Source organism: Amblyraja radiata, chromosome 8 (assembly GCF_010909765.2).
Source record: "Amblyraja radiata isolate CabotCenter1 chromosome 8, sAmbRad1.1.pri, whole genome shotgun sequence".
Classification (NCBI taxonomy): Eukaryota; Metazoa; Chordata; class Chondrichthyes; order Rajiformes; family Rajidae; genus Amblyraja; species Amblyraja radiata.
Window position 1 is genome coordinate 60394239 of NC_045963.1, and position 15544 is coordinate 60409782.

A 15544-nucleotide genomic window follows, 5' to 3' on the forward strand; every position below is an offset into this window, starting at 1 on the left:
AATCGTAAAATCCGCGCGTGCGCAGATCGATCTCCTCTCCTGCCAGTCAGCATGGTGCGGATTGGTCCCTTTTCCTTTTAATCTGCGGTATGGCCCACCTCCTCCTTCACAATCACATCTTTACTGGAGCTGTGACTGGCCAGCGGAAGTCTCCAACAGGACACAATTTTCAAAGGGACCAGGAGCGGCCGGGCCCGGCGTGGGGTCGGAGATGTCGCCAAATGGAAAGAGGAGAGTCTGATCCTAGTGGAGAGCATCCAGCGCCGCCAAATGCAATGCCATCGCAACGTGAGCCCCAAATGCACCGCCATCGCAACGCCCCGCAGCTTCAGCCCCTTCCCCTCTGGTCCCCCTTGCTGGCTCCTGCCCCTTCCCCCATGATACCCCCCTCTCCCCCACGCCCTTCCCCCGTCTTTTCTCCAAGCTCTCCATCCCCTCTCCCCCACCCCTGTCCACATGCCGGCACGGCCGTAGCGGCTGGTGCTTCCGGGCTGAGCCGAGGATCCGAGGCCTGGCTGTAAGGACGCTGACGAATGATGCTCCTCCAGGGCGCACATGAAGGGAGAGGAGCGGTAACCTCAAGATCCTGTGGAGGGAGAGTGGTGAAGGAGAGGGGATAGAGGGAGAGAAGGGGAGTAGGGAAGGGAGAGGAGTTATGGATGGAGGGAGGGAGTGACTGAGGGAAAAGGAGGTGAGGGAGAGAATGGGGAGGGTAGGAAAGGGAAAAGAAACGGGAGGTGATGAGGAGGGAGACTGGGGGAGGAGGGGGAATAGAGGGAGAGAAGGGGGAGTAGACGAGGGTGTTGTAGGGGAGGTAGGGAGTGGGGAATAGTGGGAGAGGAGGGCAGTGGAGGATGTAAGGAGGGATAGTGGGGGGGGGGGGATAGGGGAGATGAGAATTGGGGAGGTGGGGGATAGGAGGGGGTAGGGAAGGGAGAGATGGAGGGAGGGAGGGAGTGACTGAGGGTAGGGGAAAGGATGGAGAGAGAGGTGAGGGAGGGATTGGGAAGGGGAGGAGGAGAGGGGAAAAAAGAGGGAAAGTGAAGAGGAGGGGAGAGAGAGTGCTAAGGATGAGGGGAAATGAGCTGCACCTTAGCAGTTGGGGGCTATGAGTGAGTGGTGGAATATTGTGTTGGGGGACCAAGCCTCCTGTGTGACAGGGACCCAACGGGTCCCACTCAGTTTAGTGTGCATTAAAAATGTCAATAGATTACTCGGTTTAATTATGGCACAATATTCCTGGGTAAAACAACAACTAAGTTCCTGGAAGCTGTCAACCTTTACAACAATCATTCCAATATTTTCCATTCACATGAGAAACGAAAGTGCAAAATGACAAAAAAGGAAGATCAACGTGTGAGGTTCATTGGACTGTAAAGATGTAAGGAAACAGGGGAGTCTGCTCTTTTTTTCTGACTTTATTTCTTCTTCTTTCAGTGGACAGATTCTCTGTTAAAATGCCCCAGATGTCTAGCCATCTCTGACTATGAATAATGACCGGTTTAAAACTCGCAGTAATTCCCAGAAGTGAAAAGTGAATCTGGTATTTAGGTTAGGATTTGCTCGTGATAGGGAAGGCATGTGTTTTTGAAAGAATACGGATGGTGGTTACATGTGATGCATTCACCATCTGCCATGTTTCACAGATCTTTGACTTTACATTTTGTTTTATTGATATCTGGCAGATATCTTCAAAGTAATTGAATATCAAGAGGTGAATAATATTGCTGAGTCTCCATCAACACATAGGCAAGATCCACTCTGTGTCATTTATTGTCCATTTCTATATTTCTATTTCCCAAATGAAAAATACATTTGCCCAAAAGATTTGATTATACATGCGATGCAATGGAAAATAAGTTTTACATTGGATTGGAAGGCAATTGTGACCACTTCCTGATTGCATCACATAATTCCCAAAATTTGACAAGGCATTACTGATGGGGATGCACATTTGATGTGTTTTCAGTGTAGCTAATGATATCAGTCCATGTGCAAAGTGTTCCTAATATAAATAGAAGTTGATGTGCAAGTAATAACCATCACAAAAGAGGCACAATACAGCAAGCTTCATAATATTGCATGGTTGTTGTCAAGGGCCACTCACAATACAAAAGGAACTCCTAAATGCTGCTCAGAGCCATTTGGAGACTGTCCTGGTAGGCTCAACGTCGTTATGATCACTATAGAAGCTTTTACGTGTCATAGAATAATGCAGCCCTTTGTCAGGCCCTTCAGCCCAACTCATCCCTGCTAACAAAGATGCCCATTTAAGTTAATCCCCTTTGCCTGCATTTGACCTGTATCCTTCTAAGCCTTACCTATCCATGTACCTGAGCAAATTTCTCTTAAATATTGTTATTGTACCTGCTTCAACCATTTTTCCATATACACACTAGCCTCTGTCTGAGGAAGTTGCCCTCCAGTTCTCTTTTAAATCTTACCTCTCTCATCTTAAATCTATGCCTCTAGTTGTTGATACTCCTTCCCTTGGAAAATACTGTGTGCATTCATCTAATCTGTGTCCCTCATGATTTTATACAGCTTGATATGGTCACTCCTTATTCTCTTACACGCCAAGGAATAAAATACTAGTCAACCCAACTTCTCCCTATAACTCAGGCCCTTATCTCCTGGCAATATTCTTATAAATCATCAAATTCTTTTCAGCTTAATGATGCTTTCCATACAGCAAGATAATCTAAACTGTAAATAATACATTAAATGTGATCTCCAAAACATCTTGTACAAATTCAACATGACATCACAACTCATATAGTCAATGCCCTGACTAATGAAGGAATTGCACCAAATGCATTCCTTCGTGTAGCAATGGCAAGAGTTGACATACCGAATCGGAGATACTTGTACAACCAGGTCTCTCTATTCATTGACATTCCCTAGGCCCTTATCTTTCAATGTGATGATCATATCCTGGTTTGACTTTGTAAACTGCAACACCTTGCATTTACCTGAATTGAATCTCATTTTATTGTGCTTTATACTTGTCATTTGCTAACCATGGGTGAAGTTCATCAGACATAGGAGCAGAATTAGGCCATTCGCCCCATCGAGTCTACTTTGCCATTCAATCATGGTTGACTTATCTTTCCCTCTCAACCCCATTCTCCTACCACCTTCCCCTCGTAACCTTTGAAACCCTTACTAATCAAGGAGATCTTGATATGAAGATGCCCACTACCTTTAAACTCCTACATTACACTCCTATTTATTGACTATAGCTCAGCATTCATAATCCCAATCAAACTCATCTCCAAGGTCCTGGATTTACGAATCAGCACCCCCTGCTGCCAATGATTCCTCGACTTTCTGACCAAGCCAGTGAGGTTAGGTAACAACATCTCCTCCACAATAATTCTCAACACCAGTGCCCTGCAGGATGTGTTTTCAGTTGCCTACAATACACCCTTTGCACTCACAACTACAATCAAATTTGACTCTCCCACTTTCCACAGTAGTGACATAAACTCAAAAAGTCATACAGACGGAAACATGCTCTTTGATTAGTACAGATACCCTTGATTAGTACGGGTGTCAAAGGTTATGGGAAGGCAGGAGAATGGGTTTAGGAGGTAGAAATGGATTAGCCATGATTGATTGGCAGAGTAGACTTGATGGGCCAAATGGTCACTTTCTGCTCCTATCACTTGATCGTATGACCTTTGGCTCAACGAATCCACACAACCAAAATGTTTTCTGTGATATTACTCTGTGATGGTCCCAAAGACAATGCTTATTAAAGGGAATTTCTTTTTTAAAGACCACATGCATTTGAGGCAAATTGGGGGACCACAAGGGAGGAGGCAGAGAAGTATATATTTCTGAAGAGCCTATAGGGATATATGTTTTGATTTCAACCTCTCTGGGGAGCAATAGGTTTTAGATTAATGCTTATGTTTAGTTTTATTATTGTCACATGTACCGAGGTACAATGAAAAGCTTTGCTTTTCATGTTATAGAGTCATAAAGTCATAGAGTGATACAGTGTGGATACAGGCCTTTCAGCCCAACTCGCCCACACCGGCCAACAATGTCCCAGCTACACTAGTCCCACCTGCCTGCGCTTGATCCATATCCCTCCAAACCTGTCCTATCCATGTACCTGTCTAACTGTTAAACGATGGGATAGTCCCAGCCTCAACTACCTCCTCTGGCAGCTTGTTCCATGCACCCAATACCCTTTGTGTGAAAAAGTCACCCCTCGACTTCATTTTCCCCTTCACCTTGAACCTATGTCCTCTGGTCCTCGATTCCCCTACTCTGGGCAAAAGACTCTGTGCATCTACTTGATCTATTCCTCTCATGATTTTGTATACCCCTATTAGATCTCCCCTTATCTTCCTGCGCTCCAAGGAATAGAAACCCAGCCTACTCAACCTCTCTTTATAGCTCACACCCTCTAGTCCTGGCAGCATCCTAGTAAATATTTTCTGAACCCTTTCAAGCATGACAATATCTTTCCTATATCATGGTGCCCAGAACTGAACACAATATTCTAAATGCGGTCTCACCAAAGTCGTATACTACTGCAACATGTACCAAAAGCCTTTTCGACCATCTTATCCACCTGCAACTCGAAATTCAAGGAACCATGCACCTGTACTCCTAGATCCTTCTGCTCTTCAACATTACCCAGAGGACTACCATTTACTGTGTAGGTTCTGCCCTTGTTCAACATCCCAAAATGTAACACCTCACACGTCTTTGTATTAATTTCCATCAACCATTCCTCCGGCCACCTGGCCAATCGATCCAGATGCTGCTGCAATCATTCACAACCATTTTCACTATTTGCAAAACCAGCTAATCTTGCCCTGTATGTTCTCATCCAAATCATTGATGTAGATGACAAACAGTAATGGGCCCAGCACTGAACCCTGAGGCACACCATTGCCCACACCATCCAGACAGGCAGATGCAGTATAATATAGATAAATGTGAGGTTATCCACTTTGGCGGTAAAAACAAGGGGGCAGTTTATTATCTCAACGGGGTTAGGTTAGGTAAGGGGGAGGTGCAGCGAGACCTGGGCGTCCTTGTACACCGGTCACTGAAAGTTGGCTTACAGGTACAGCAGGCAGTGAAGAAAGCTAATGGAATGTTGGCCTTCATAACAAGAGGATTTCAGTATGGGAGTAAAGAGGTTCTTCTGCAGTTGTATAGGGCTCTGGTGAGACCACATCTGGAGTATTGTGTACAGTTTTGGTCTCTTAATTTGAGGAAGGACATCCTTGTGATTGAGGCAGTGCAGCATAGGTTCATGAGATTGATCCCTGGGATGGCCGGATTGTCATATGAGGAAAGATTGAAAAGACTAGGCTTGTATTCACAGGAGTTTAGAAGGATGAGGGGGCATCTTGTAGAAACATATAAAACTATAAAAGGACTGGACAAGTTAGATGCAGGAAAAATGTTCCCAATGTTGGGCGAATCCAGAACCAGGGGCCACAGTCTTAGAATAAATGGGATGTCATTTAAGACTGAGGTGAGAAAAAACGTTTTCACCCAGAGTTGTGAATTTATGGAATTCCTTGCCACAGAGGGCAGTGGAGGCCAAGTCACTGGATGGATTTAAGAGAGAGTTAGATAGAGCTCCAGGGGCTAGTGGAGTCAAGGGATATGGGGAGAAGGCAGGCATGGGTTATTGATAGGGGATGATCAGCCATGATCACAATGAATGGTGGTGCTGGCTCGAAGGGCCAAATGGCCTCCTCCTGCACCTATTTTCTATGTTTCTATGTTTCAGACTGAGAAGCAACCTTCCACCATTATCCTGTTTCCTTCCATGGAGCCAATTTGCTATCCATTCAGTTAACTCTCCTTGGATCCCATGCGATATAACCTTCCAGAGTAGCCTCCCATGCGGAACGTTTATGGATTCCCTGCATATCCATCTGCCTTTCTAAAAGTCACTGTCATATCTGACCCCACCAACTTTCAACCAATCTACCTTTCACTTCTAATACGTTGTTCCACCTTCACCTCTCTTCCAGCTTTCACGCCCCAACTAAAATCATACTGAAGAAGGGTCCTGGTTCAAAATGATGCCTAACCAAGTTCTGCAGGGATGCTGCTGGATCCATTGCGTTGTTCCAGCACTTTGTGTCTGCTAGTCCTGGGTAAAAATGTATTCCCAATCCTCCATTCTACCTCACTGAGGCTCTTGTATTTTTATTGACCTTGGATCAAAGATTATAGAGGATTCTAGAATCTTTGCCTTGGATGAGGCTATTAGGGTTAGGGTTAGGGTTATGGTTAGGGTTTCTTTCTGTCATTGCAATAGTATATTCTGCACTCTGTTTATTTTTTCTTAATCACCACAAGTGGATTCATGTATGTTATGACTGCACTCATATGTGGTATGATATACCATGATAGCACGTAAAACAAAGTACTGTGACAATAATAAACCAATATACACCAATATCAACTTAACATGTGATTTAGTTTATAATTTTTTTAAATAATTGCAGTTGTTGAGAATCTGAAGCAAAAATAGAAAATACTAGAAATAAGCAGGTACGCACCTTTTGTGAAAAGTGAAGCAGACCTGAATCTTTTAACACTTTTTCTTTTAACAGTCGCTACCCAACTTGCCAAACGCTTCCAGCATTTTTTAAATGTTTTTTTTAATTGGTTATGTAAGCCATGTTTATAGATTTTTTTAATCAGCTCAGAGTGTAATATATATTCAGTTAACTGAATTAAGTATAAGGGTTGACTTCCCTACAAACTTTGGCTCTGCCACAATTATTTCAAAAATACACTTTGTAGGGAAATCATTCATGTTCAGGAACATCTGGCTCTGAATGTAAGGAGAATCGGAAGGGTAACGTATTATGAAAGAGATTCTAAGCTTGTATCAACAAATAGAACCAGGTATGAACTGCAAGCACTAATTTAATCACTCAATCATTGAGCTAACACCTGAATCACTGAAGCAAGTTCAAGTTCAAATTTATTGTCACATGCACCAATTGATACAGTGAAATTTGAGTTACCATACAGCCATACGAATAAAAGAACACAATATACAATAGAGTTTAACATAAGCATCCACCACAGTGGAATCAACATTTCTCACTGTGATGGAAGGCAATAAAGTTCAGTCATCTTCCTCTTTGTTCACTCATGGTCAAGGGCCTTGAAGCCTTCGCAGTCGCCACTATGGACGGCCCGATGTACAGGCCCTCTCGCTGGGATGATCCAAACCCCGGAATGGATTAGAACACACTCTACTGCTTGTAATTTCCGAATTGGCCGCTTCTTACCGGAGACCGCGGCATCCAAAACCACAGGCCCCGCTGGACGGAGCTCCAACACTGGCGATCCTCGGCAAGGGATCGCCCCGCTCCGTGATGTTAAAGTCAGTGACGTGCCCGCTGCTTGAAACTCCGCAGATCACAGCTCCACGGTGTTAAAGTCAGCAGTCCCAACACTCCAGAGCACCAATACTGGCGATCCCTGGCAAGAGCTTGCCCCGCTCCACAATGGTAATTTCACGCTGCGCCTGCTGCTGAAGGTCTGGGCCAGTCTCCGGTCAGAAAGACTGCATCAATCCAGTTGGTAGGCTGCGAGGAGGGGGCAAAGATGCGACACGGAGAAAAGACGCATCTCCGTCCAGGTAAGTGACTGAAAAACTGTTTCCCCCTATTCTCCCCCCCCACATAATACATACTAAGAAACATTAAAACATACATTTAGACGCACGGGAAATTACAAAATGGGTGAAAGGACTAACAAGCTGCTGGCGAGGCAGCCACAGCGGTGGCGCCACCCGATGGAGAATATGACTTTTGGCAATTAGAAACTTCAACTATACATTGCAGACCAATGGTAACACACGTAGAACCGAAATAGTAGATAATGATTTTACAATTTGGAGTTTCATTGTTATGAGAAATCACTTCCAGCTGAGTACACAATCAAACTTCCACAGGTGGTAAGAGAGAGACCATACCGACTGGTTGCAACATGGCCAAATTTGGTAACTCGAACACCCAGGAACAAATGAGATTGTAGAAAGTGGCAGATATTGCCCGGTCCACCATGGATACAGACCTCCCAATCATCTGTAATTTTGCTACCATCATCAGGAAGAGAGTACAGGAGCCTGAAAACTGTGACCATCAGGTTCAAGAACAACTTCATCCCAGCAACCATCACACTCTTGTACACAGGACAGCACTAACCATACCCTTGCCTCAGCCCTAACACCCACCCTGCCCTCAAATTCACTTGGCCTATCTTTGACACATCTCTTCCCATGCTTGATTTTTCTGTCTCCATCACAGGGGACAGACTATTAAGTTCAAATTCAAGTTCAAGAGAGTTTATTGTCATGTGTCCCAGATAGGACAATGAAATTCTTGCTTTGCTTCAGCACAACAGAATATAGAAGGCATGAATACAGAACAGATCAGTGTATTCATGTACCACTGTATAAATATACACACACATGAGTCAATAAAACAGATAACGTGCAAATACACTGATAATGGGCTATTAATGTTCAGAGTTTTGTTTGAGTTGAGTTCAATAGCCTGATGGCTGTGGGGAAGTAACTGTTTCTGAACCTGGACGTTGCAGTCTTCAGGCTCCTGTACCTTTTACCTGAAGGCAGCGGGAAGATGAGTGTGTGGCCAGGATGATGTGGGTCCTTGATGATGCTGCCAGCCTTTTTGAGGCAGCGACTGCGATAGATCCCCTCGATGGTAGGGAGGTCAGAACCGATGATGGACTGGGCAGTGTTTACTACTTTTTGTAGTCTTTTTCGCTCCTGGGCACTCAAGTTGCCGAACCAAGCCACGATGCAACTAGTCAGCATGCTCTCTACTGTGCACCTGTAGAAGTTAGAGAGAGTCCTCCTTGACATACCGACTCTCCGTAATCTTCTCAGGAAGTAGAGGCGCTGATGTGATTTCTTTATAATAGTATCAGTGTTCTTGGACCATGAGAGATCTTCAGAGATGTGCACGCCCAGGAATTTGAAGCTCTTGACTCTTTCCACCATCGACCCGTTGATATAAACGGGACTGTGGGTCCCCATCCCACCCCTTCCAAAGTCCACAATCAGTTCCTTGGTTTTGCTGGTGTTGAGGGCCAGGTTATTGTGCTGGCACCATATGGTCATTCGGTCGATCTCACTTCTATACTCTTCAACTAACACTATTATAAACCCACTGACTTCTTGTTATCTGGAGAACCTCCTCCCACCCTGCCTCTTGCAAAAACTCCTTTGCCAGAGAGAGGCTATATGAAAAATCAAGGAAAGCATCTCATATTCTGCTGTAGCTTAAAACCCAACATTCTGTACAGTAAATTATTTAATTTTAAGCAACTAACTTAAACCACTCTCCCCCTAATTCCCCACCACCTCTCCCCCACTTCCCTGTGCCAGGGTGTGCACCCACTTCTCCCTGTACCACACTTGGATGTGCACCCACTTCTCCCTGTACCACACTTGGATGTGCACCCACTTCTCCCTGTACCACACTTGGATGTGCACCCATTTCTCCCTTTCACCTTCCACCATTCCCTTCCACATATTCCTTCTTCTGACTTCATGTTTCACGCTTCTTCTATCCTTATTTCACACTTTTTGTTTGATCATGTCTGGTCTTTGTCTGGCCATGTGCCAAATGATTTAAAAAAAACAACTGTACATATCTATTACTTGCCAAGCTTTGTCCCACCCCCACCACTCTTCCAACTTTCACCCCTCTGCCACAATCAGTCTGAAGAAGGGTCCCAACCCAAAACATGGCCTATCCATGTTCTCCAGAGATACTACCTGACCCGTTGAGTTACTCCAACATTTAGTCTCTTCTTTTTAATCCAGCATTTGCAGTTCCTTATGCCCACCTCTGCAACTACGACCTATTGTGAACTTTGTTTTGGTTGCACTGTGTGCTTCAGTTTTGCACTATTTGGGTCTGGTTACGGATTATTGCTAATTATTAATTTATTGTATTATTGACTATTCTGTGGCGGCTCCCAAATACACAATATATTTAATTGTGTGTTTACATTAATGATCCTGTAAAGCTGCAGTAAGTAAGAATTTCATTGTTCTAATACCAGTACACATGACAAGTAAATCCTGATTGATATCAGTTTAAGATGACCTTTATTATTTTTGTAACAATGGCTGTCCATTCCATGAATCATTCTTCATAATTTAACATCTCTGAATTAATTTTACTATTTACTGTGACTATATTGTGCATGTCATCTTGAAGACCCAAATTTGAATTCTAAATATAGCTTCAGCAATGTGTCCCTCGATCTGTTTCAGTTTATGATCAAATATCTTCAAGATGCATTCCTGTATTTGATTAGTCTTATTGGTAAAAGCTTTGCATTTCAAAGCAAGACCTATTGTGAGCACATGTTTCCCCTTTGTGAGTTCATTATTTCACATTTAAATCCATCTGTGATATCTTAGTCCAATGACCTAGTTCACATTATTAAAATCCTTCCATTTTTCAGGTAGACAAAATATGTTTGGGTAACATCAAAGGTAAGCAATGGCAAAGTTCAGTTTTTTTCCTCCAAGAGCACTTGAGAAATGTCCAATGATAATGAATCTCTGAGAAACACTGGATTTTAGGCATGATAACGGTAATTCTCTGGTGCAAAATTAGAATATGTAATGAACCTTATTTGGTAAAAATAGGAATAATTTTAATTTGTTTTACTGGTTATTTCATTGTTACTATGAAATGGACCATTAGCAGCAATGAAAAATGTTGATAGTTTTGATACACAGTAAAACTGGGGAGATCCTTTGCCATTAATAAAGGTTTTCACGCACTATATCATCCTTAGATTGTGCAAAGCCCTGGAACTGTTAATCAGTGCCAGGATGGTTATTCCTTGACTCAAGGTAGGCCTACTTTGAATAAGTTATCCTCATCTTTCTGCCAAGATGGTTATGGTCAGCAAGATGACCTTTTCTGATGTGAACAGTGTAAATTCACAATATCAATGTGGTTTAGCATAAGCTACACCCAGAACAGACCACTCAATAAAATCACGGGTGGTAACAAGTTAAAAAGTATTAATTGACACTGGGATTAAAAAATCTGAAAATCTCTCCTCCAGGTGATTGGATCTCTTATAATACATGGTATGGATCCAATAAAGTTGTATCATTAAAAGAAACACTACTATAACCATACTTTATAACCGGAGGGAGACCAATATTCCTACAGGGAGTTGTTTAAGAAGGAACTACAGATGCTGGAAAATCGATTGTAGAAAAAAATGCTGGAGAAACTCAGCGGGTGAGACAGCATCTATGGAGCGAAGGAAATAGGCAACGTTTCGGGTCAAAACCCTTCTTCAGAAATAGGCAACGTTTCGGGTCGAAAACCTTCTTCAACCCTTCCTACAGGGAGGTTCGTTTATGCTACTTGGGAGGGTTTGAACAAGTCGGACAGGACAGTGGGATCCAGAATGTGTAGCAGGTACAGAGATAGAATCACATAGAACAGGCAAGTCCAGTGGGTAGAGTAGATCAAAACAGTTGAGGAAGCATGAGAGGACTGGCAGGCATTACTATATTTACTTTCATGGTCGGACAGACGAGCTGAAAGTGTGGGTCAGCACAGGGATTATGATCTTATTGTAATCACAGAAACATTGTTGTGGGAGGGACAGGACTGGGTACAGACACTTCATTTCCTTAATTTTAAGCTATCTCAGTATATTGACTGGGAATGCCATACTGCAAGGGCTTAAATGGGATGGGATTTCCACATTGGAGTATCGTATAAAGTTTTGGTCACCACAATACAAGAAAGATGTAGTGGCATTAAGAAGAATTCAGAAGAGATTTACTGGAATGCTGCTAGAAATGGAGGATTTTAGTTCCAAGAAGAGATTGGAAAGGGTGGATTCACTGGAGCATAGAAGGCTGAGGAGTTACCCTAATAGATATATATGTTTGTGAGGGGCATAGCTAAGCATAAATAGTCAGAGTTTTTATTCCATGGCAGTGGAATCTGAAACTAAAGAGCATGGACGTGAGGGGAGATCTGAGGGGCAAGTTTTTCACACAAAGGTTAGAATAGAATAGAATGAATAGAATTTTATTGTCACTATACACATGTACAATGAGATTAAAAGCAGCTCGTACTCAGTGCAGACATGTAATTAGTTCAAAAAACAAAAAACAAAACAAAAGGGGGGGGGGGGGATAAGGTGCACAGTTCTGCGGCGCTATATACATATCTATAAAAAGACAATGGGTGAATAGAGTGAATAAATAGGATTCCTATATACAGTATGGGTTATTGCACATATTAAAAATTACAGTTACAGTACAAATTACAGTAGGTGGATAGATGGAAGTCTGGGGGTTAGGCTGTGAAGTCAGTGCATGTGTGAGTTCAGAGAGGTTATGGCTTTTGGAAAGCAACTGTTCTTAAGTCTATTTGTCCTTGTTCTGATGCACCTATAGCGCCTCCCTGAGGGCAGCAGGTCGAACAGGCCAAACGCAGGATGGGAGCTGTCCTTGATGATGTTCTTCGCCCTGCTGAGGCAGCGGGAGGTGTAAATGTCCATCAGGGAGGGGAGAGGGCAGCCAATGATCTTCTGTGCTGCCCTAACTACCCTCTGAAGCCTCTCCCTGTCTGCCATGGTGCAGCTGCCGTACCATGCTGTAATGCAGTATGTCAGCAGGCTCTCAATGGACGAGCGGTAGAAGGTCAGCAGCAGGTTGGAGTCCAGGTTGTGCTTCCTGAGGACCCTCAGGAAGTGCTGCTGAGCCTTCTTGATGACCGCTGTGATGTTGTCTGTCCAGGAGATGTCAGCGGAGATGAGGACGCTGAGAAACCGGAAGGTGTAGACCCTCTCCACACACTCGCCGTTGATGTATAGGGGGGCTAAGTCGATGCTGTGCCTCCTGAAGTCGACAATGAGCTCTTTTGTTTTCTTGGTGTTCAGAGCCAAGTTGTTTTCTGAGCACCAGGCTGTCAACTTCAGGACTTCCTCTCTATAGGCTGCCTCGTCTCCCCATGAGATGAGTCCGACTACTGGTAGTTATACGGGACAAACTGCCTTAAGGGTTGGCAAGCAGGTCATATTTCAACATTTAAAATTCAGGATAATTGAGTAGAGGTGTATGAGCCGAATTTGCAGACAAATGGTGTTAGAGTAGATAGGCATTATGGACACCAGGACAAATTGAACCAAAGACATGTTCTGTGCTGTACGGCTCCATGAGTCTATGAATCTGCATTGAGCCTCGCTTTATGGCAGTATCTCTAAAAACATGTTGAATTATATCTTTGCAACATTAAGATAACTTGTAATGTTCTTCTATTTCATGTTTATGTTGGCAAATTCTAGACAGTGTTGTATAGCACAGTGTATAAGTGATACAGCTCAATATTTGGAGTTCTTTTAGCGGATCTCACAGTGTTGTGAAATTTGACGAGTCATCTACAGTCTATATGGGTCACAAATGAGAATGTAATTCCTAGAGGTCATATCCATACACATTGCAGGTTGTTGAATGCTACTAGCCATGTCTGAGATCTTCCATCCATTGTGCAGCAGACATAGATTAAGACCCAGAATGACAATCAGACTTTACGAACTCTGCTGTAAGTCCTAATTATGTTCTTAATTTATTTGTATCATGCATCATTCAGAAAATGTGGTGCTATGTAAGATTTATTGCAACTGGTAAAACTTTTTTTTACCACTAGGTGGTGAACTCGATTCAAATTGTGGCTCTGATACTTGACATTACTCTATATCAATGAGGTGAAGTCATTTTCTTTCTGCTGACTGCAAGAGGTAGAATTTCTTGTAATTATTTTGGGCAGAACAAGCCAATTCCATGGTCATCTGTAACACTTACCACAGACCTATGCGGGTTCTTTGGTCATCATTTACCACTAATTAGCCTTATTTTTCGAATAAGACGATAAGCCTGAGAACTACAAATCTCAGAGATGTAGAAGGAAAATGATGCTGAGACATTTTTCTAAGGCAACTTGGTGGATATTTTACTCTGTGACTCATCTGAACCAGCTTGTTTTAAACTATTGAACTCTGAGACTGGGGTAATTCAGTTGGTTAGGCAGCCTCAGTGGAGGGAATGGATAGATCAAGTCTCTTCTTCCAAGTGATTGTAGTAGAGGAAAAAAAGCTGGGAAAGAGAAGGGGGTGGGGCAATATGTCTGGCCAGTGGTAGGTGGATACAAGTGGGGGGGGGGGGGGTGGTGGGGGGGATTGGCTGATGTGTAGACAAAAGCTAGAGATGAAAGGAGACAAAAGAGTTTAAGATAAGTTGAGAAGAGGAGTGAAATATAAAGACAAATGGAGGGATATGGACAGGAGGGAGGAGTGGGGTTCAGGAAGAGAAAATAGGGCAGGATAAGTTAGAATTGGGTGCATACTGCGGAGGTGGGAGTGCTAGAAACAGAACAGGAAGTGAGGCATCAATATAATTAAAAGTCTCATCTTGACCACTTCCTGTCTGCGCTGTATATTGATTTTAGAAAAAACGCTACCCTGTATCGCTGTGATTTTTGGCCATCTTACTCACAGTCCTCTTCCGCTGAGCCAGCCCCGAGAAATTTTTCCCATCAATGAAAAAAAAAGTTATGAGTATTTAAAAAACCTTTAGATTAGCTGATTGATCCTCTCGCCTATCACCGCGATGAAGGTAATGCCCCTTCTGTGGGGGAGGGGGAGGCAGGACTATAAATATCCAGATGTCTGGATGTGAGTCAGTCACTCTGCAAGATTGCAAGGGAGAGGCCACGATTGTCATTCTAAGCTGTGAATCAACTGAACTGTGACTCTGCAATGTACTTGCAATAAATGATTTGTTAGCCCTTAATGACAATGCCATGAGTTGTTTGGCCTGCTGCCCTGCCTGTGCTTGAAAGTGCAATTTTTAATTGGAAATGAAATGAAATGACAATGCCATGAGTTGTTTGGCCTGCTGCCCTGCCTGTGCTTGAAACTGCAAAGCTTTATTAGATCCGACTGTGTTTGGAAGGAATAAATGGTTTATTAGGTCCGACTGTATTTGGAAGGAATAAATGCTTTATTAGGTCCGAATGTGTTTGGAAGGAATAAATGCTTATTAGGTCATATGGTGTGTGAGTCAATGTGTGTGAGTGTGTGTGAGTGTGAGTGTGTGTGAGTGTGTGGGTGAGTGTGTGTGTGTTTGTGTGTGTGTGTGTGTGTGTGTGTGTGTGTGTGTGTGTGTGTGTGTGTGTGTGAGTGTATGTGTGTGTGTGTGTGTGTATGTGTGAGTGTATGTGTGTGTGTGAGTGTATGTGTGAGTGTATGTGTGTGTATATGTGTGTGAGTGTATGTTTGCGTGTGTGTGAGTGTATGTGTGCGTGTGAGTGTGTGCGTGTGAGTGTGTGTATGTGTGTGTGGGTGTGTGTGTGTGTGTCTGTGTGTGTGTGTGTGTGTGTGTGTGAGTGTATGTGTGTGTGTGAGTGTATGTGTGTGTGTGAGCATATATGTGTGTGTGAATGTGTAAGTGTGT